Raw genomic sequence first — 21,808 nt, 5'->3', positions numbered from 1 at the left:
AAACATTTGCAGCCTGAAAGGGGTATTAACCCGCATCCTAGACTACTGAAATTCCCAAAAATATTTTTGGCACGGATAATGCATCCTACACCCCTGAAAGTTCTGAAACTGTTGGCAGCACAAAAAAGGCCTTAAAATGCATCTTATGCCTTCAAAAATGATGAAAACTTTGGAGGCCCAAAAATGGAGTTTAAAGGCCTCCTAGACCCCTAAAGTCCAGAAAATGTTGGTGGACCAAAAATGGTGTCAGAGAGCTCTGAATGTCCCAAAAACATTTGCAGCCTGAAAGGGGCATTAACCCGCATCCTAGACCACTGAAATTTCCCAAAATATTTTTGGCACGAAAAATGCATCCTACACCCCTGAAAGTTCAGAATATGTTAGCAGCCCAAAGAAGGCCTTAAAATGCATTTTAGGCCTACACAAATGTTGAAAACTTTGTAAGCCCAGAAAAGGGGTTTATAGGCATCCTAGAGCCCCTAAAGTCCAGAAAATGTTGGTGGACCAAAAACTGTGTCAGAGAGCTCTGAATGTCCCAAAAACATTTGCAGCCTGAAAGGGGCATTAACCCGCATCCTAGACCACTGAAATTCCCAAAAATATTTCTGCCACGAAAAATGCATCCTATACCCCTGAAAGCTCAGAATATGTTAGCAGCCCAAAGAAGGCCTTAAAATCCATTTTAGGCCTAAAAAAATGTTGAAAACTTTGGATGCCCAAAAAAGGGGTTTATAGGCATCCTAGACCCCCTAAAGTCCAGAAAATGTTGGTGGACCAAAAACTGTGTCAGAGATCTCTGAATGTCCCAAAAACATTTGCAGACTTAAAGATGCATTAACCCGCATCCTAGACCACTGAAATTCCCAGAAATATTTCTGCCACGAAAAATGCATCCTATACCCCTGAAAGCTCAGAATATGTTAGCAGCCCAAAGAAGGCCTTAAAATGCATTTTAGGCCTAAAAAAATGTTGAAAACTTTGGATGCCCAAAAAAGGGGTTTATAGGCATCCTAGAGCCCCTAAAGTCCAGAAAAAATTGGTGGACCAAAAACTGTGTCAGAGATCTCTGAATGTCCCAAAAACATTTGCAGACTTAAAGATGCATTAGCCCGCATCCTAGACCACTGAAATTCCCAGAAATATTTTTGGCACGAAAAATGCATCCTACACCCCTGAAAGTTCAGAAAATGTTGGCAGCCCAAAAAAGGCATTAAAATGCATTTTAGACCTCCAAAAATGTTGAACACTTTGGAGGCCCAGAAAAGAGGTTTACAGGCATCCTAGACCCCCTAAAGTCCAGAGAATGTTGGTGGACCAAATATGGTGTCAGAGAGCTCTGAATGTCCCAAAAACATTTGCAGCCTGAAAGGGGCATTAACCCGCATCCTAGACCACTGAAATTCCCAAAAATATTTTTGGCACGGAAAATGCATCCTACACCCCTGAAAGTTCAGAAAATGTTGGCAGCTCAAAACAAATGCCTTAAAATGCATCTTAGGCCTTCAAAAATGTTGAAAACTTTGGAGACCCAAAAAAGGGGTTTACAGGCATCCTAGACCCCCTAAAGTGCAGAAAATATTGGTGGACCAAAAACTGTGTCAGAGAGCTTTGAATGTCCCAAAAACATTTGCAGCCTGAAAGGGGCATTAACCCGCATCCTAGACCACTGAAATTCCCAGAAATATTTTTGGCACGAAAAATGCATCCTACACCCCTGAAATTTCTGAATATGTTAGCAGCCCAATAAAGGCATTAAAATGCATTTTAGACCTACAAAAATGTTGAAAACTTTGGAGGCCCAAAAAAGGGGTTTACAGGCATCCTAGACCCCCTAAAGTCCAGAGAATGTTGGTGGACCAAATATGGTGTCAGAGAGCTCTGAATGTCCCAAAAACATTTGCAGACTTAAAGGGGAATTAACCCGCATCCTAGACCACTGAAATTCCCAGAAATATTTTTGGCACGAAAAATGCATCCTACACCCCTGAAGGTTCAGAATATGTTAGCAGCCCAATAAAGGCATTAAAATGCATTTTAGACCTACAAAAATGTTGAAAACTTTGGAGGCCCAAAAAAGGGGTTTACAGGCATCCTAGACCCCCTAAAGTCCAGAGAATGTTGGTGGACCAAATATGGTGTCAGAGAGCTCTGAATGTCCCAAAACATTTGCAGCCTGAAAGGGGTATTAACCCGCATCCTAGACCACTGAAATTCCCAAAAATATTTTTGGCACGGATAATGCATCCTACACCCCTGAAAGTTCTGAAACTGTTGGCAGCACAAAAAAGGCCTTAAAATGCATCTTATGCCTTCAAAAATGATGAAAACTTTGGAGGCCCAAAAATGGAGTTTAAAGGCCTCCTAGACCCCTAAAGTCCAGAAAATGTTGGTGGACCAAAAATGGTGTCAGAGAGCTCTGAATGTCCCAAAAACATTTGCAGCCTGAAAGGGGCATTAACCCGCATCCTAGACCACTGAAATTCCCAAAAATATTTCTGCCACGAAAAATGCATCCTATACCCCTGAAAGCTCAGAATATGTTAGCAGCCCAAAGAAGGCCTTAAAATGCATTTTAGGCCTAAAAAAATGTTGAAAACTTTGGATGCCCAAAAAAGGGGTTCATAGGCATCCTAGAGCCCCTAAAGTCCAGAAAATGTTGGTGGACCAAAAACTGTGTCAGAGATCTCTGAATGTCCCAAAAACATTTGCAGACTTAAAGATGCATTAAAGGATAGTTCCGGGACTTTTTTTTTATTGTCCCTACGGGTCGGCCATGTGTTTGTAAGCATAAATCGGTAGATCGTAGGAAACTTTCCTATGGACCTTACCCGACTTTTCGCCCATTATCGCACTCGAAATCAGCCTCCATTTTGTGATAATCCTATCATTCCGCCGCATCGACCTGGCTCACCTGCCTTTGCGGCACTAAATCAAATCCCCCGCCCCTGAAACAGACTTTATCAAAACATTCATATTCCCCGCCTCTATCCGTGACGTGACTGTGCTGCGTAGGCAAACGCGCCCAGGCGTCTTCTACGCGACTCCACACAGACCCCGGAAATCAACACAGATCAGCTCACAATACAGCGCACCACAATTCGGAATATGAAACTGTACTTTGAAATCAAACCGCAAGATTGTAAATGTGGTAAAGTACATTTATTTGACATCAAATGTTTAGAGAATATTCAGCGATTTGCATTTTTATTTGCTCATGTTCCAAAAAGTTCGTATTGAGGAACGCGATGGTCCTTTGCTGTACACAGGGTCTTAGAGCATCTCACAATACAGCGCCACAATTCGGAATGTGAAACCGTGGTTTAAAAGCAAACGGCAAGATTGTACATTTGGCAAAGTACGTTTATTGGACATCAAATGTTTAGAGAATATTCAGCGATTTGCATTTTTCTTTGCTCTCGATCCAAATTAGTTCGTCTTGAGGGAAGCGATGTTCGTGTGCAGTACACAGGGTGTTGGTTTACGATAAAAATAAGCTCTTCGGTCGCACTGATAATCGCATGGCTGTTCCAACAACGAGGCACTAGGCCACCACAACGGTAGGTATGTTGCATCTAACCGTTAGTACCGCGTAAGGGCATACTTGTACTTGGCGATCGTCCCATAAAATGGTCAGGGTGGTAACGTTGTTCACGCGGAGAAGCAACTGGCGGCTGTAGAAGCCGTCCGCCGGTGTCTGGTACTCGTGACACAGACAGTAGTGAATGATGTACCTAAAAACATAAAAAATGAAATTAGTCTCACCATCAGATCCTTATTAAAATCATAGCGAGGACAGCGCTACTGGGTGTACACAAGTGTTTAAAGGCGTGGCGAGGCAGGGAGGGGGGGGGAGTGGAGTACAAGGTAAGTAGCATAAAATAATAAATAAATAGGGCCAGCTGGTGGCAAGTGCAAGGTAAGTGCAGAACAAGTGCTGGGAAGGGGGGGCTGTAGGATACTGAGACAGTCCCCCAGTGCAGGGGTTGACAGGGAGGCAGTGCAGGTGGAGAGTGGAAGGGCCCAGGACCGAGGTCGCAGAGAGTGGACCAGTTGTAGCAGGGGAGAGGGAGAGAGAAAGCAGAAGCAAAGAGGAAGGTTTTGAGGTGCTTCAGTAAAAGCAGATGTTTCTCCTCAAGATAGTGCGCGGTAGAAAACAATATGCCACATAGAACGAACAAGTACAACTGAACCCGTCTTTAAAGCCACTGTATAGTAATGAAATTGCGGCATAAACTCATCAAAATTTACTTACATTATATTTGCATTTTCCATTGTGTCTCTGTGTAGGGCAGACCCGAAACACCACTCCTTCTTTGCCGACGTTACTTCTTCTAATGAACGTGGCTCATCGTTTCGTTTCTGAAATTTTATTCATTATCTTTTCTTAGTCTTTCGGGATGGTCCCGGCCTGTCAAGGTCAAATCACAATAGAACCTTATACTTGGTCGTGGGCCGTTCCGCCACCCGAGCAAAACATCAAAGCAGCTGACCTTCACTTTGAGCGAGCACACATTTCTAGTTTGGGCCTGCAACATGAGGAGACTCGAGAGAACAGACAATCAAATTACAATCATTTAAACCGTGATGTGTATTTCTCAATGAGCTCTGCTTTAGGTGGACATGGAACAGAGGCAATGTTGTGTGGCAATGCAGTTGTCCCCTGCATAGGTTCGTTCACCACTCCATGTATGTGCCTATCGAGGACATCTACGATAAGTCTCTCAATAAACTCATATTGCATATCCTCAAACACTGGTTTGATCACCCATTGTTTACTTCTTTTAGTGAAGGCCTTATTGTAGCGAAGCGTCCCTAAAGTTCCGGTCGTCCGACTTTGTTGACGGCCAACATTATGGTTATGTGCCAAGACCGCTAGAAGAGTCCGATTTATCATGCCTTCCATGCCAAAATGCAATCTTTTGGGCCTGTACTTTAGGCACATATTGTGGAACACCTCCAAATCTCCTGTGTGGCAGAATTCCGTGAGTCCCCTCAAAGCTTTTGTTAAAGTTTTATCAAATACAATCTTTTCAATGGCCTTGTGAGTGGGTGATGAAGGAATCAACCACTTCTTCTTCCGTGCCTCCTCTGTGGACAAATGGCCATGTTCACATTTGTGGAAATGTTCATTTGTGGACCATCGATGTACGTTGCTGCAGTGCAACATTACTGACCGCCATTTTTCCAGTAGAATTTCCAACGACCCTTCACATGTTTTTGAGCTCCACCAAAGATGGTTGCTGATTGACTTGGACCACTGTGAAATACCTTGCAATTCTTTTTTTTTACCTGCAGCCGACAATTTTTTATTGATTGATTTTGCAAGATGCCAAACGTCAAATTGGTGATTTATATTTTTGTACTCTTCTCTCATTGTCTTGGCAATTGAAACGTGTCTGTCCGTGGCTATCAGGTCGATCACCATTCCCCGCGATTGTAGTTCTTGCAATGATGCTACAAAGCCAACTTTCTCCATGGCCACTGAGGATGTACTTTGTGACACCTGCACGACCACCGAACTCACAATTTTCTTACTTTCCATGTCCTGAAAGTGGTAGGTGCAGTACTTGGCTGAAAATCCTGGGCTGTCGCACTGTCCATCACCGGCTAGCCTGAAGCGTTTGCCCGCGAATGTACTTTCCATTGACATTTTTTCCATTCTCCAAGCTTCGCTGATGGCTGGAAATAGATAATCGGTTTGGTATTTGTAGAACTGACTTTTCGCAATGAAATGGATTCCCACAAACTGAAAGAAATACTGTAACTTTTTAAAACTTGAACCACTAAAAAGTGCGGCCGCTGCACAAAGTAGATTGCCTGCTGGCAGTTGCCCCAGCATGGGTTGTGCAGACCATGCGAACGGATGATATTGTGTACAGGTGGCATGTATTTTAAGGTTAGTGCCTCGAATTGCACGAGTCACATTAATCAATGGCTCCCCACATACTTCCCCACCAACCCAATGCCCACATTTCATCATCATAATAATATCCATCAAACAGCTATCGAATACAATGAATTTGGCCTCTTTCCTTATACTGTCACTCTGCATCCCAGCTGGTTCGGCCTGTAACGTTGAGGACATGTCACTCGCATGAAAGGTACAATCTCTGATATCGTCTTCCGCTATGCTGAGTGATATTGATGGTGTTTCATTGTCGTCCACTTCATTCTCTTCCATTGCAACATCTGTTCCTTGTCCGGAGATGGGAGAAAAAAACAATGTCTTCAACTTTCGCGCGCTCTTATTTTTTGCGGGTGTGGATTCTGTGAATTGATCTCCGACTGCATCCAAACTACCAGGAGGACATTCACTATCAATGGCTGGTGGTGGTATAGCTCCGTTGTCAATCACTTCATATTCTTCCCATTGGCACGATGCATCTCCAGTCTCAAGTCCCTGCCAAAAGGTTTGACAAGCAACATCTCTCGTTCGCTTCACTGTCTGTGTAGATCTAGTTCTTACACCCACTCGCAACTAGAGGACAGATTAGAAAAGGGATGTTCAATTTAAACACAACTTACAGTATTGAACTATTGACAGTGAAAGACAACATAATATAGTGAACAGGACACTAACCTTCTTTTGCTTTCTTTTCTTTGAAACTTTCTTGCCTCGAACTTCAACATCTGGACGCTGTTGCTCCGACTCGTGTGTGCATGTCTCCACTTCCTCTCGCGCTGCAACGACTATATTTTCATGATAAGCACATCCATCACTCACTGAGGCTCCATCGACTCCCTGAAACATAGAACTTTCATTAGTATGTATAATAATATTGAAAACACAAAATGTACTTGGGGACCAATACCCATACGTACATCTCAATAGCAAAACACGAATGAACGCATTGTGTAGAACATTCAAACGACAATAGTTCACGCATTGTTGATCTAGTTAGATTGAACTGTCAAGATCCATACCTCGGGCTCCGCATAGACTTCCATTGATGATATTATTGAAGATGACGCTTCAGCAACTCCCTGAAACACAGTAATTGCATTAGTATGGTTTTCTATTTTGTTTAAAAGAACATAAACTTTCTGCAGGCGTCAACGGCTCATCTAAATAGACCTGCACAAATGATCAGTTGTCTAAAATAAATAATGGATATCTAAATATGATTCGATTTGCTCCATCGTTGGAAGTGTCACCACCCAGAGATCTGCATCAACTACTAGGGGTGATGTTCTTGTTGAAGAAGCTCCGTCAGCTCCCTGAAACATAGTACTTGCGTTAATAAAGAAGGAAGTATAGCGGATGTAATCACGTCATTTGATCTCGCATGATTGATCTGTCAGTATCCATACCTCGAAATGCATAAGAACATCAAGGGACGATGTAACTGCGGTGCACACTTCTGCAAGCTGTTGCGCCGACCCGTAACTGCATGCTCCCCCTTCTTCTTGGACTAATGCTCCATCGACTCCCTGAAACATAGGACTTTCATTAGTAATGAACACAATATTGAAAAAAGAAGACACATAGGAGGGCGACGACAGAAGGACATACCAATGGCTAAAAACGAAAGAAACATTGTGTGTAACAATCACGCTACAAGAATGCAAGATCTGATGATCTCCATCGATGGAACTGTCCGGAAACGTACCTCGAGCATCTGAGTGACATCTACGGTTGTCGTCAATGCGTTGGACTCCTCAGCATCTCCCTGAAAGACAGTACTTGCATTATTTTGGATAACAATAATTATAACTGAAAACAAAGACTAGAGGACGAGTACTGTGGTGTACCATTAGGTAAAATAATTACACGATCAATTAAAACTATTGATTTACATGCCTAAAACAAGTCAGTGTCAGAATAGCTAAGTAAGATTACCCGATGGGCGCTTGAAGTGGCTGATGACTGCAATAACGACACGGATGGAGAATCTTCCGCCTTCATATTGAGTGGATACATAAATGGGGAAATTATTGTTAGCTAATGCTACACACTACCGCAAGGCCGAGAGATAAATACGTAAACTTGACTCACCAGTGGAGGGATGTGGACGAATAGAGTGGGAATAGCGGTTGAGAGCAATTTTCGCCTCGCTCGCGGTGTTTTCTTCTTTATTAGCAATGATGTGGAGTACATGTCTGGGCTAAAGTGCCTGCTGCAGATGCGGTATCGATCACCCCTCTTGTCCGCAAAGACTTCTAGGACTCTACTTTCTAGCTCAGAGGCTGGATATCCGCAATATCGGACCCATTCTCTTATCTGATCTATTGTCTTAGGGAAAACATGCATTATAGTACCTTCAGATTTGTTATGGGTCTTCGAAGGGCAACCGCCAATGGAACAGGCAGGCATTATGGAAAGTTCTGAAAAGTAAAGATCAACAATTCTCTATGAATACCAATGTGTTAAAACATTAAATGACACATAAAAGGTTCAATGCAAGGTCCGTTTTGGTTCTTGGAACTATACACGTTATTCACATGCGGATAAGTATTTCAATAACTTTCAAAAAATAGAAAAAGTAATTTGACTAAACTCAGAACATGTGACTAGTTCCTTGCATGTACTGTCGTGAACGAAAAGAAAACATGGATGCAATTTGATGACTACTAGCAAATAGATATAAATTAAAAAATTGGACGCAAAATGATTATGGTACATGGACTTACCTTGACGAACAAACAGTTAGATGCAGGGATCAGAGTAGTTTCTTGTCGTAGAACAGGGAGCAGTTCACAGGTTGCAAACTGACGAGTTTGCTCAAAGTGGTCACGGAAGTTCACAGAGACGAAGAGCAGATAACCAGCACCTTCACGGGTTGACTAGCAAAGCGCAAAGAAGTTCTCATTAGAAATATGAAGTGGGTTATAAAGAATTCGAAACAGGGGTGTGTTTGTGAATGAATGACGTGTATATGTCGTGGCATTATGCGGTCTGCAGGGGGCCGTCCAGCGTGAGGGGGGATGCTTGGCAGGAGACACGGGGTCTGGAGGTAGACATGGGAACAACAACCCATGCTCTATAGACCACTTTGAAGTGTACATGGTCTTTGGCACCTCTTGGCCTTTATCGCTCCCTGACAGCTCCACTTGCCAGCAGCGCAAGTACCCTGGTGCGAACTGCCTTTGATAGGGCGGGGGGTGGATCGGGGCGGTGGTCGTGCAGACAAGACACAGGAAGACTCGTGAATGGAGACACACTTATGTGGATTGCAGGGGGCCGTCCAGCGTGAGGGGGGATGCTTGGCAGGAGACACGGGGTCTGGAGGTAGACATGGGAACAACAACCCATGCTCTATAGACCACTTTGAAGTGTACATGGTCTTTGGCACCTCTTGGCCTTTATCGCTCCCTGACAGCTCCACTTGCCAGCAGCGCAAGTACCCCGGTGCGAACTGCCTTTGATAGGGCGGGGGGTGGATTGGGGCGGTGGTCGTGCAGACAAGACACAGGAAGACTCGTGAATGGAGACACACTTATGTGGATTGCAGGGGGCCGTCCAGCGTGAGGGGGGATGCTTGGCAGGAGACACGGGGTCTGGAGGTAGACATGGGAACAACAACCCATGCTCTATAGACCACTTTGAAGTGTACATGGTCTTTGGCACCTCTTGGCCTTTATCGCTCCCTGACAGCTCCACTTGCCAGCACAAGTACCCTGGTGCGAACTGCCTTTGATAGGGCGGGGGGGTGGATTAGGGCGGTGGTCGTGCAGACAAGACCCGTTTGCCGCAGGGCCTCACCAAGGAGAGGCCATCTAACTGAATGTAAGAGGATGGCTGCAGGATCTACTACATGGAAGGCAGGGGGGTGAGTTTATAAATACCTCACCCTCCTAGGAGAATATATGGGGGTCATCTCTGTACCCGGTGCCCAAAAAGAGGATTTATTATGATCAACCATATTTATTATTTACCTATAACCATGTTTTGTATCAATAAAATCCAACAGCTTTTTATTGCAAACGCTTGATGCCAACCCACAAAATAATATATGTATGACTGCTGCATATATGGGTTCAACGGTTATGTGGATTGAAGGTGTGCGGCCAGCGTGAGGGAGGATGCTGGCCGGAGACATGTGGTGTGACAAGACAAGGCACTGGAAGGCTATTCAACGGAGACACACTAGATTCATTTAAAAAATCAAAAAAACCATTGTTAAAATATATGTTGGGCTTTATTTTAGATTTTAATTAAACATAAATAATAAACATTACACATTGTAAAGTTGAGGTTGCAGCACATCGAGGGAAAATCCGCGGTATTGTCCACTGTCACTGGGGAAATGTTGTCTAATGGCAAGTACCGCACAGGCAGGTATTACTCTCCGAACGCGGTGTCCGAGCCTCCCGTGAAGCCACCAAGTGAAGCAACGATAGGCCACCAGCCTGTACCACCTGTGAAAAAAAAAGATGCAAACTGTATTAAACTGACCAAACTTTCTTATCAATGTCGATTCAGGTAACACATGTCATTTTTCTTAGAAAAAAATTATATCTAGAAAATGCACTATATGGAACCAATTTACATGCGTTCGAATGATATGTAAATGTAATTTTATATGTGGGAGACGACCATGAAATAGTGGTGGCATCACTGACATCACAAACAGAGTATACTTACTCGTTACTCGGATTACGCGGACGAACAGTGCCACGAAGTTCGTGCATAAGCACCATCATCATCCTCAACACTGTCCGTGAGAGGCAGGCTTCCCTGAACTCTGGCAGCTCGGTGATGCATTGCGGACTTTGCTCGCCTTCCTGCTGACTTTGCTCGCTTTCCGAAATGTAGGCCAAGCACCCGGAATTTTCACGGCAGCAGCAGTTCTCCTCCTCAGTTGGCATTAGCTCGCACCGATTGCACGTGCACCAGGTGGAGACGCCGTCCATGCGACATGGTCCAGGCTCTTCATCCGTTGACTGGTCCTCCCAACTGCCGTCCGAATCCCCATCGTTTTCGCGTGCTTGCCTTTCCAGTAGTTCCTCCTCGGTGTACTCGGGCTCGTACATATACGGCATTATTGTGGCCATTGTGCGGTAAAGATAGTAAAATAATTTACAGAGATGGTACAGGTGTTCACACGGGCTACAAGCGGCGAAGGTAGCTGACCAGAGCACTGAAACGAGTCACAGAATACTCAAAGTAACACAGAGAGAGGAATGGAATCGAAAATCTGCTGCTGTATGTTGTGAAACGGTCTGTTTATACTTATTGGGGAAAGAGGCGTCCTGCCATTTCCATGGCAACACGTCAATAGCTGAGGCGCAGCGATTGTTGACACGAGACGTGCTTGAAATGGGCAGTACGCGTCTGCTGATGTCAGGCTCAGGGGCGGGGGATTTGATTTAGTGCCGCAAAGGCAGGTGAGCCAGGTCGATGCGGCGGAATGATAGGATTATCACAAAATGGAGGCTGATTTCGAGTGCGATAATGGGCGAAAAGTCGGGTAAGGTCCATAGGAAAGTTTCCTACGATCTACCGATTTATGCTTACAAACACATGGCCGACCCGTAGGGACAATAAAAAAAAAGTCCCGGAACTATCCTTTAACCCGCATCCTAGACCACTGAAATTCCCAGAAATATTTTTGGCACGAAAAATGCATCCTACACCCCTGAAAGTTCAGAAAATGTTGGCAGCCCAAAAAAGGCATTAAAATGCATTTTAGACCTCCAAAAATGTTGAACACTTTGGAGGCCCAGAAAAGAGGTTTATAGGCATCCTAGACCCCCTAAAGTCCAGAGAATGTTGGTGGACCAAATATGGTGTCAGAGAGCTCTGAATGTCCCAAAAACATTTGCAGCCTGAAAGGGGCATTAACCCGCATCCTAGACCACTGAAATTCCCAAAAATATTTTTGGCACGGAAAATGCATCCTACACCCCTGAAAGTTCAGAAAATGTTGGCAGCTCAAAACAAATGCCTTAAAATGCATCTTAGGCCTTCAAAAATGTTGAAAACTTTGGAGACCCAAAAAAGGGGTTTACAGGCATCCTAGACCCCCTAAAGTCCAGAAAATATTGGTGGACCAAAAACTGTGTCAGAGAGCTTTGAATGTCCCAAAAACATTTGCAGCCTGAAAGGGGCATTAACCCGCATCCTAGACCACTGAAATTCCCAGAAATATTTTTGGCACGAAAAATGCATCCTACACCCCTGAACTTTCCGAATATGTTAGCAGCCCAAAAAAGGCATTAAAATGCATTTTAGACCTGCAAAAAATGTTGAAAACTTTGGAGGCCCAAAAAAAGAGTTTACAGGCATCCTAGATCCCCTAAAGTCCAGAAAATGTTGGTGGACCAAAAACTGTGTCAGAGAGCTCTGAATGTCCCAAACACATTTGCAGACTTAAAGGGGAATTAACCCGCATCCAAGACCACAGAAATTCCCAGAAATATTTTTGGCACGAAAAATGCATCCTACACCCCTGAAGGTTCAGAATATGTTAGCAGCCCAATAAAGGCCTTAAAATGCATTATAGGCCTGCAAAAATGTAAAAAAAAAATCTTTGGAGGCCCAAAAAAGGGGTTTATAGGCATCCTAGACCCCCTAAAGTCCAGAAAATATTGGTGGACTAAAACCTGTGTCAGAGAGCTTTGAATGCCCCAAAAACATTTGCAGCCTGAAAGGGGCATTAACCCGCATCCTAGACCACTGAAATTCCCAGAAATATTTTTGGCACGAAAAATGCATCCTACACCCCTGAACTTTCCGAATATGTTAGCAGCCCAAAAAAGGCATTAAAATGCATTTTAGACCTACAAAAATGTTGAAAACTTTGGAGGCCCAAAAAAGGGGTTTACAGGCATCCTAGACCCCCTAAAGTCCAGAGAATGTTGGTGGACCAAATATGGTGTCAGAGAGCTCTGAATGTCCCAAAAACATTTGCAGCCTGAAAGGGGCATTAACCCGCATCCTAGACCACTGAAATTCCCAAAAATATTTTTGCCACGGAAAATGCATCCTACACCCCTGAAAGTTCAGAAAATTTTGGCAGCTCAAAACAATTGCCTTAAAATGCATCTTAGGCCTTCAAAAATGTTGAAAACTTTGGAGACCCAAAAAAGGGGTTTACAGGCATCCTAGACCCTCTAAAGTCCAGAAAATATTGGTGGACCAAAAACTGTGCCAGAGAGTTTTGAATGTCCCAAAAACATTTTCAGCCTGAAAGGGGCATTAACCCGCATCCTAGACCACTGAAATTCCCAAAAATATTTTTGGCACGAAAAATGCATCCTACACCCCTGAAAGTTCAGAATATGTTAGCAGCCCAAAAAAGGCCTTAAAATGCATTATAGGCCTGCAAAAATGTAAAAAAAAAATCTTTGGAGGCCCAAAAAAGGGGTTTATAGGCATCCTAGACCCCCTAAAGTCCAGAAAATATTGGTGGACTAAAACCTGTGTCAGAGAGCTTTGAATGCCCCAAAACATTTGCAGCCTGAAAGGGGCATTAACCCGCATCCTAGACCACTGAAATTTCCCAAAATATTTTTGGCACGGAAAATGCATCCTACACCCCTGAAAGTTCAGAAAATGTTGGCAGTTCAAAAAAATGCCTTAAAATGCATGTTAGGCCTTCAAAAATGTTGAAAACTTTGGAGGCCCAAAAACAGGCTTTACAGGCACCCTAGACCCCTTAAAGTCCAGAAAATGTTGGTGGACCAAAAACGGTGGCAGAGAGCTCTGAATGTCCCAAAAACATTTGCAGCCTGAAAGGGGCATTAACCCGCATCCTAGACCACTGAAATTCCCAAAAATATTTCTGCCACGAAAAATGCATCCTATACCCCTGAAAGCTCAGAATATGTTAGCAGCCCAAAGAAGGCCTTCAAATGCATTTTAGGCCTAAAAAAATGTTGAAAACTTTGGATGCCCAAAAAAGGGGTTTATAGGCATCCTAGAGCCCCTAAAGTCCAGAAAATGTTGGTGGACCAAAAACTGTGTCAGAGATCTCTGAATGTCCCAAAAACATTTGCAGCCTGAAAGGGGCATTAACCCGCATCCTAGACCACTGAAATTCCCAAAAATATTTTTGGCACGGAAAATGCATCCTACACCCCTGAAAGTTCAGAAAATGTTGGCAGCTCAAAACAAATGCCTTAAAATGCATCTTAGGCCTTCAAAAATGTTGAAAACTTTGGAGACCCAAAAAAGGGGTTTACAGGCATCCTAGACCCCCTAAAGTGCAGAAAATATTGGTGGACCAAAAACTGTGTCAGAGAGCTTTGAATGTCCCAAAAACATTTGCAGCCTGAAAGGGGCATTAACCCGCATCCTAGACCACTGAAATTCCCAGAAATATTTTTGGCACGAAAAATGCATCCTACACCCCTGAAATTTCTGAATATGTTAGCAGCCCAATAAAGGCATTAAAATGCATTTTAGACCTACAAAAATGTTGAAAACTTTGGAGGCCCAAAAAAGGGGTTTACAGGCATCCTAGACCCCCTAAAGTCCAGAGAATGTTGGTGGACCAAATATGGTGTCAGAGAGCTCTGAATGTCCCAAAAACATTTGCAGACTTAAAGGGGAATTAACCCGCATCCTAGACCACTGAAATTCCCAGAAATATTTTTGGCACGAAAAATGCATCCTACACCCTGAAGGTTCAGAATATGTTAGCAGCCCAATAAAGGCATTAAAATGCATTTTAGACCTACAAAAATGTTGAAAACTTTGGAGGCCCAAAAAAGGGGTTTACAGGCATCCTAGACCCCCTAAAGTCCAGAGAATGTTGGTGGACCAAATATGGTGTCAGAGAGCTCTGAATGTCCCAAAACATTTGCAGCCTGAAAGGGGTATTAACCCGCATCCTAGACTACTGAAATTCCCAAAAATATTTTTGGCACGGATAATGCATCCTACACCCCTGAAAGTTCTGAAACTGTTGGCAGCACAAAAAAGGCCTTAAAATGCATCTTATGCCTTCAAAAATGATGAAAACTTTGGAGGCCCAAAAATGGAGTTTAAAGGCCTCCTAGACCCCTAAAGTCCAGAAAATGTTGGTGGACCAAAAATGGTGTCAGAGAGCTCTGAATGTCCCAAAAACATTTGCAGCCTGAAAGGGGCATTAACCCGCATCCTAGACCACTGAAATTCCCAAAAATATTTCTGCCACGAAAAATGCATCCTATACCCCTGAAAGCTCAGAATATGTTAGCAGCCCAAAGAAGGCCTTAAAATCCATTTTAGGCCTAAAAAAATGTTGAAAACTTTGGATGCCCAAAAATGGGGTTTATAGGCATCCTAGACCCCCTAAAGTCCAGAAAATGTTGGTGGACCAAAAACTGTGTCAGAGATCTCTGAATGTCCCAAAAACATTTGCAGACTTAAAGATGCATTAACCCGCATCTTAGACCACTGAAATTCCCAGAAATATTTCTGCCACGAAAAATGCATCCTATACCCCTGAAAGCTCAGAATATGTTAGCAGCCCAAAGAAGGCCTTAAAATGCATTTTAGGCCTAAAAAAATGTTGAAAACTTTGGATGCCCAAAAAAGGGGTTTATAGGCATCCTAGAGCCCCTAAAGTCCAGAAAATGTTGGTGGACCAAAAACTGTGTCAGAGATCTCTGAATGTCCCAAAAACATTTGCAGACTTAAAGATGCATTAACCCGCATCCTAGACCACTGAAATTCCCAGAAATATTTTTGGCACGAAAAATGCATCCTACACCCCTGAAAGTTCAGAAAATGTTGGCAGCCCAAAAAAGGCATTAAAATGCATTTTAGACCTCCAAAAATGTTGAACACTTTGGAGGCCCAGAAAAGAGGTTTACAGGCATCCTAGACCCCCTAAAGTCCAGAGAATGTTGGTGGACCAAATATGGTGTCAGAGAGCTCTGAATGTCCCAAAAACATTTGCAGCCTGAAAGGGGCATTAACCCGCATCCTAGACCACTGAAATTCCCAAAAATATTTTTGGCACGGAAAATGCATCCTACACCCCTGAAAGTTCAGAAAATGTTGGCAGCTCAAAACAAATGCCTTAAAATGCATCTTAGGCCTTCAAAAATGTTGAAAAAATGTTGGAGACCCAAAAAAGGGGTTTACAGGCATCCTAGACCCCCTAAAGTCCAGAAAATATTGGTGGACCAAAAACTGTGTCAGAGAGCTTTGAATGTCCCAAAAACATTTGCAGCCTGAAAGGGGCATTAACCCGCATCCTAGACCACTGAAATTCCCAAAAATATTTTTGGCACGAAAAATGCATCCTACACCCCTGAAATTTCCGAATATGTTAGCAGCCCAATAAAGGCATTAAAATGCATTTTAGACCTACAAAAATGTTGAAAACTTTGGAGGCCCAAAAAAGGGGTTTACAGGCATCCTAGACCCCCTAAAGTCCAGAGAATGTTGGTGGACCAAATATGGTGTCAGAGAGCTCTGAATGTCCCAAAAACATTTGCAGACTTAAAGGGGAATTAACCCGCATCCTAGACCACTGAAATTCCCAGAAATATTTTTGGCACAAAAAATACATCCTACACCCCTGAAGGTTCAGAATATGTTAGCAGCCCAATAAAGGCATTAAAATGCATTTTAGACCTACAAAAATGTTGAAAACTTTGGAGGCCCAAAAAAGGGGTTTACAGGCATCCTAGACCCCCTAAAGTCCAGAGAATGTTGGTGGACCAAATATGGTGTCAGAGAGCTCTGAATGTCCCAAAACATTTGCAGCCTGAAAGGGGTATTAACCCGCATCCTAGACCACTGAAATTCCCAAAAATATTTTTGGCACGGATAATGCATCCTACACCCCTGAAAGTTCTGAAACTGTTGGCAGCACAAAAAAGGCCTTAAAATGCATCTTATGCCTTCAAAAATGATGAAAACTTTGGAGGCCCAAAAATGGAGTTTAAAGGCCTCCTAGACCCCTAAAGTCCAGAAAATGTTGGTGGACCAAAAATGGTGTCAGAGAGCTCTGAATGTCCCAAAAACATTTGCAGCCTGAAAGGGGCATTAACCCGCATCCTAGACCACTGAAATTCCCAAAAATATTTCTGCCACGAAAAATGCATCCTATACCCCTGAAAGCTCAGAATATGTTAGCAGCCCAAAGAAGGCCTTAAAATGCATTTTAGGCCTAAAAAAATGTTGAAAACTTTGGATGCCCAAAAAAGGGGTTTATAGGCATCCTAGACCCCCTAAAGTCCAGAGAATGTTGGTGGACCAAATATGGTGTCAGAGAGCTCTGAATGTCCCAAAAACATTTGCAGCCTGAAAGGGGCATTAACCCGCATCCTAGACCACTGAAATTCCCAAAAATATTTTTGGCACGGAAAATGCATCCTACACCCCTGAAAGTTCAGAAAATGTTGGCAGCTCAAAACAAATGCCTTAAAATGCATCTTAGGCCTTCAAAAATGTTGAAAACTTTGGAGACCCAAAAAAGGGGTTTACAGGCATCCTAGACCCCCTAAAGTGCAGAAAATATTGGTGGACCAAAAACTGTGTCAGAGAGCTTTGAATGTCCCAAAAACATTTGCAGCCTGAAAGGGGCATTAACCCGCATCCTAGACCACTGAAATTCCCAGAAATATTTTTGGCACGAAAAATGCATCCTACACCCCTGAAATTTCTGAATATGTTAGCAGCCCAATAAAGGCATTAAAATGCATTTTAGACCTACAAAAATGTTGAAAACTTTGGAGGCCCAAAAAAGGGGTTTACAGGCATCCTAGACCCCCTAAAGTCCAGAGAATGTTGGTGGACCAAATATGGTGTCAGAGAGCTCTGAATGTCCCAAAAACATTTGCAGACTTAAAGGGGAATTAACCCGCATCCTAGACCACTGAAATTCCCAGAAATATTTTTGGCACGAAAAATGCATCCTACACCCCTGAAGGTTCAGAATATGTTAGCAGCCCAATAAAGGCATTAAAATGCATTTTAGACCTACAAAAATGTTGAAAACTTTGGAGGCCCAAAAAAGGGGTTTACAGGCATCCTAGACCCCCTAAAGTCCAGAGAATGTTGGTGGACCAAATATGGTGTCAGAGAGCTCTGAATGTCCCAAAACATTTGCAGCCTGAAAGGGGTATTAACCCGCATCCTAGACCACTGAAATTCCCAAAAATATTTTTGGCACGGATAATGCATCCTACACCCCTGAAAGTTCTGAAACTGTTGGCAGCACAAAAAAGGCCTTAAAATGCATCTTATGCCTTCAAAAATGATGAAAACTTTGGAGGCCCAAAAATGGAGTTTAAAGGCCTCCTAGACCCCTAAAGTCCAGAAAATGTTGGTGGACCAAAAATGGTGTCAGAGAGCTCTGAATGTCCCAAAAACATTTGCAGCCTGAAAGGGGCATTAACCCGCATCCTAGACCACTGAAATTTCCCAAAATATTTTTGGCACGAAAAATGCATCCTACACCCCTGAATGTTCAGAATATGTTAGCAGCCCAAAGAAGGCCTTAAAATGCATTTTAGGCCTACAAAAATGTTGAAAACTTTGTAAGCCCAAAAAAGGGGTTTATAGGCATCCTAGAGCCCCTAAAGTCCAGAAAATGTTGGTGGACCAAAAACTGTGTCAGAGAGCTCTGAATGTCCCAAAAACATTTGCAGACTTAAAGATGCATTAACCCGAATCCTAGACCCCTGAAATTCCCAGAAATATTTTTGGCACGAAAAATGCATCCTACACCCCTGAAAGTTCAGAAAATGTTGGCAGCTCAAAAAAATGCCTTAAAATGCATCTTAGGCCTTCAAAAATGTTGAAAACTTTGGAGGCCCAAAAACAGGCTTTACAGGCACCCTAGACCCCCTAAAGTCCAGAAAATGTTGGTGGACCAAAAACGGTGGCAGAGAGCTCTGAATGTCCCAAAAACATTTGCAGCCTGAAAGGGGCATTAACCCGCATCCTAGACCACTGAAATTCCCAAAAATATTTCTGCCACGAAAAATGCATCCTATACCCCTGAAAGCTCAGAATATGTTAGCAGCCCAAAGAAGGCCTTAAAATGCATTCTAGGCCTAAAAAATGTTGAAAACTTTGGACGCCCAAAAAAGGGGTTTATAGGCACCCTAGAGCCCCTAAAGTCCAGAAAATGTTGGTGGACCAAAAACTGTGTCAGAGATCTCTGAATGTCCCAAAAACATTTGCAGACTTAAAGATGCATTAACCCGCATCCTAGACCACTGAAATTCCCAGAAATATTTTTGGCACGAAAAATGCATCCTACACCCCTGAAAGTTCAGAAAATGTTGGCAGCCCAAAAAAGGCATTAAAATGCATTTTAGACCTCCAAAAATGTTGAACACTTTGGAGGCTCAGAAAAGAGGTTTACAGGCATCCTAGACCCCCTAAAGTCCAGAGAATGTTGGTGGACCAAATATGGTGTCAGAGAGCTCTGAATGTCCCAAAAACATTTGCAGCCTGAAAGGGGCATTAACCCGCATCCTAGACCACTGAAATTCCCAAAAATATTTTTGGCACGGAAAATGCATCCTACACCCCTGAAAGTTCAGAAAATGTTGGCAGCTCAAAACAAATGCCTTAAAATGCATCTTAGGCCTTCAAAAATGTTGAAAAAATGTTGGAGACCCAAAAAAGGGGTTTACAGGCATCCTAGACCCCCTAAAGTCCAGAAAATATTGGTGGACCAAAAACTGTGTCAGAGAGCTTTGAATGTCCCAAAAACATTTGCAGCCTGAAAGGGGCATTAACCCGCATCCTAGACCACTGAAATTCCCAGAAATATTTTTGGCACGAAAAATGCATCCTACACCCCTGAAATTTCCGAATATGTTAGCAGCCCAAAAAAGGCATTAAAATGCATTTTAGACCTGCAAAAAATGTTGAAAACTTTGGAGGCCCAAAAAAAGAGTTTACAGGCATCCTAGATCCCCTAAAGTCCAGAAAATGTTGGTGGACCAAAAACTGTGTCAGAGAGCTCTGAATGTCCCAAACACATTTGCAGACTTAAAGGGGAATCAACCCGCATCCAAGACCACAGAAATTCCCAGAAATATTTTTGGCACGAAAAATGCATCCTACACCCCTGAAGGTTCAGAATATGTTAGCAGCCCAATAAAGGCATTAAAATGCATTTTAGACCTACAAAAATGTTGAAAACTTTGGAGGCCCAAAAAAGGGGTTTACAGGCATCCTAGACCCCCTAAAGTCCAGAGAATGTTGGTGGACCAAATATGGTGTCAGAGAGCTCTGAATGTCCCAAAAACATTTGCAGCCTGAAAGGGGCATTAACCCGCATCCTAGACCACTGAAATTCCCAAAAATATTTTTGCCACGGAAAATGCATCCTAGACCCCTGAAAGTTCAGAAAATTTTGGCAGCTCAAAACAATTGCCTTAAAATGCATCTTAGGCCTACAAAAATGTTGAAAACTTTGGAGACCCAAAAAAGGGGTTTACAGGCATCCTAGACCCTCTAAAGTCCAGAAAATATTGGTGGACCAAAAACTGTGCCAGAGAGTTTTGAATGTCCCAAAAACATTTTCAGCCTGAAAGGGGCATTAACCCGCATCCTAGACCACTGAAATTCCCAAAAATATTTTTGGCACGAAAAATGCATCCTACACCCCTGAAAGTTCAGAATATGTTAGCAGCCCAAAAAAGGCCTTAAAATGCATTATAGGCCTGCAAAAATGTAAAAAAAAAATCTTTGGAGGCCCAAAAAAGGGGTTTATAGGCATCCTAGACCCCCTAAAGTCCAGAAAATATTGGTGGACTAAAACCTGTGTCAGAGAGCTTTGAATGCCCCAAAACATTTGCAGCCTGAAAGGGGCATTAACCCGCATCCTAGACCACTGAAATTTCCCAAAATATTTTTGGCACGGAAAATGCATCCTACACCCCTGAAAGTTCAGAAAATGTTGGCAGTTCAAAAAAATGCCTTAAAATGCATGTTAGGCCTTCAAAAGTGTTGAAAACTTTGGAGGCCCAAAAACAGGCTTTACAGGCACCCTAGACCCCTTAAAGTCCAGAAAATGTTGGTGGACCAAAAACGGTGGCAGAGAGCTCTGAATGTCCCAAAAACATTTGCAGCCTGAAAGGGGCATTAACCTGCATCCTAGACCACTGAAATTCCCAAAAATATTTCTGCCACGAAAAATGCATCCTATACCCCTGAAAGCTCAGAATATGTTAGCAGCCCAAAGAAGGCCTTAAAATGCATTTTAGGCCTAAAAAAATGTTGAAAACTTTGGATGCCCAAAAAAGGGGTTTATAGGCATCCTAGAGCCCCTAAAGTCCAGAAAATGTTGGTGGACCAAAAACTGTGTCAGAGATCTCTGAATGTCCCAAAACATTTGCAGACTTAAAGATGCATTAACCCGCATCCTAGACCACTGAAATTCCCAGAAATATTTTTGGCACGAAAAATGCATCCTACACCCCTGAAAGTTCAGAAAATGTTGGCAGTTCAAAAAAATGCCTTAAAATGCATGTTAGGCCTTCAAAAGTGTTGAAAACTTTGGAGGCCCAAAAACAGGCTTTACAGGCACCCTAGACCCCTTAAAGTCCAGAAAATGTTGGTGGACCAAAAACGGTGGCAGAGAGCTCTGAATGTCCCAAAAACATTTGCAGCCTGAAAGGGGCATTAACCTGCATCCTAGACCACTGAAATTCCCAAAAATATTTCTGCCACGAAAAATGCATCCTATACCCCTGAAAGCTCAGAATATGTTAGCAGCCCAAAGAAGGCCTTAAAATGCATTTTAGGCCTAAAAAAATGTTGAAAACTTTGGATGCCCAAAAAAGGGGTTTATAGGCATCCTAGAGCCCCTAAAGTCCAGAAAATGTTGGTGGACCAAAAACTGTGTCAGAGATCTCTGAATGTCCCAAAAACATTTGCAGACTTAAAGATGCATTAACCCGC

Source organism: Ambystoma mexicanum, chromosome 1q (assembly GCF_040938575.1).
Source record: "Ambystoma mexicanum isolate Mex_15411 chromosome 1q, UKY_AmexF1_1, whole genome shotgun sequence".
NCBI classification, from domain to species: Eukaryota; Metazoa; Chordata; class Amphibia; order Caudata; family Ambystomatidae; genus Ambystoma; species Ambystoma mexicanum.
This window is presented reverse-complemented; position numbering follows the sequence as displayed.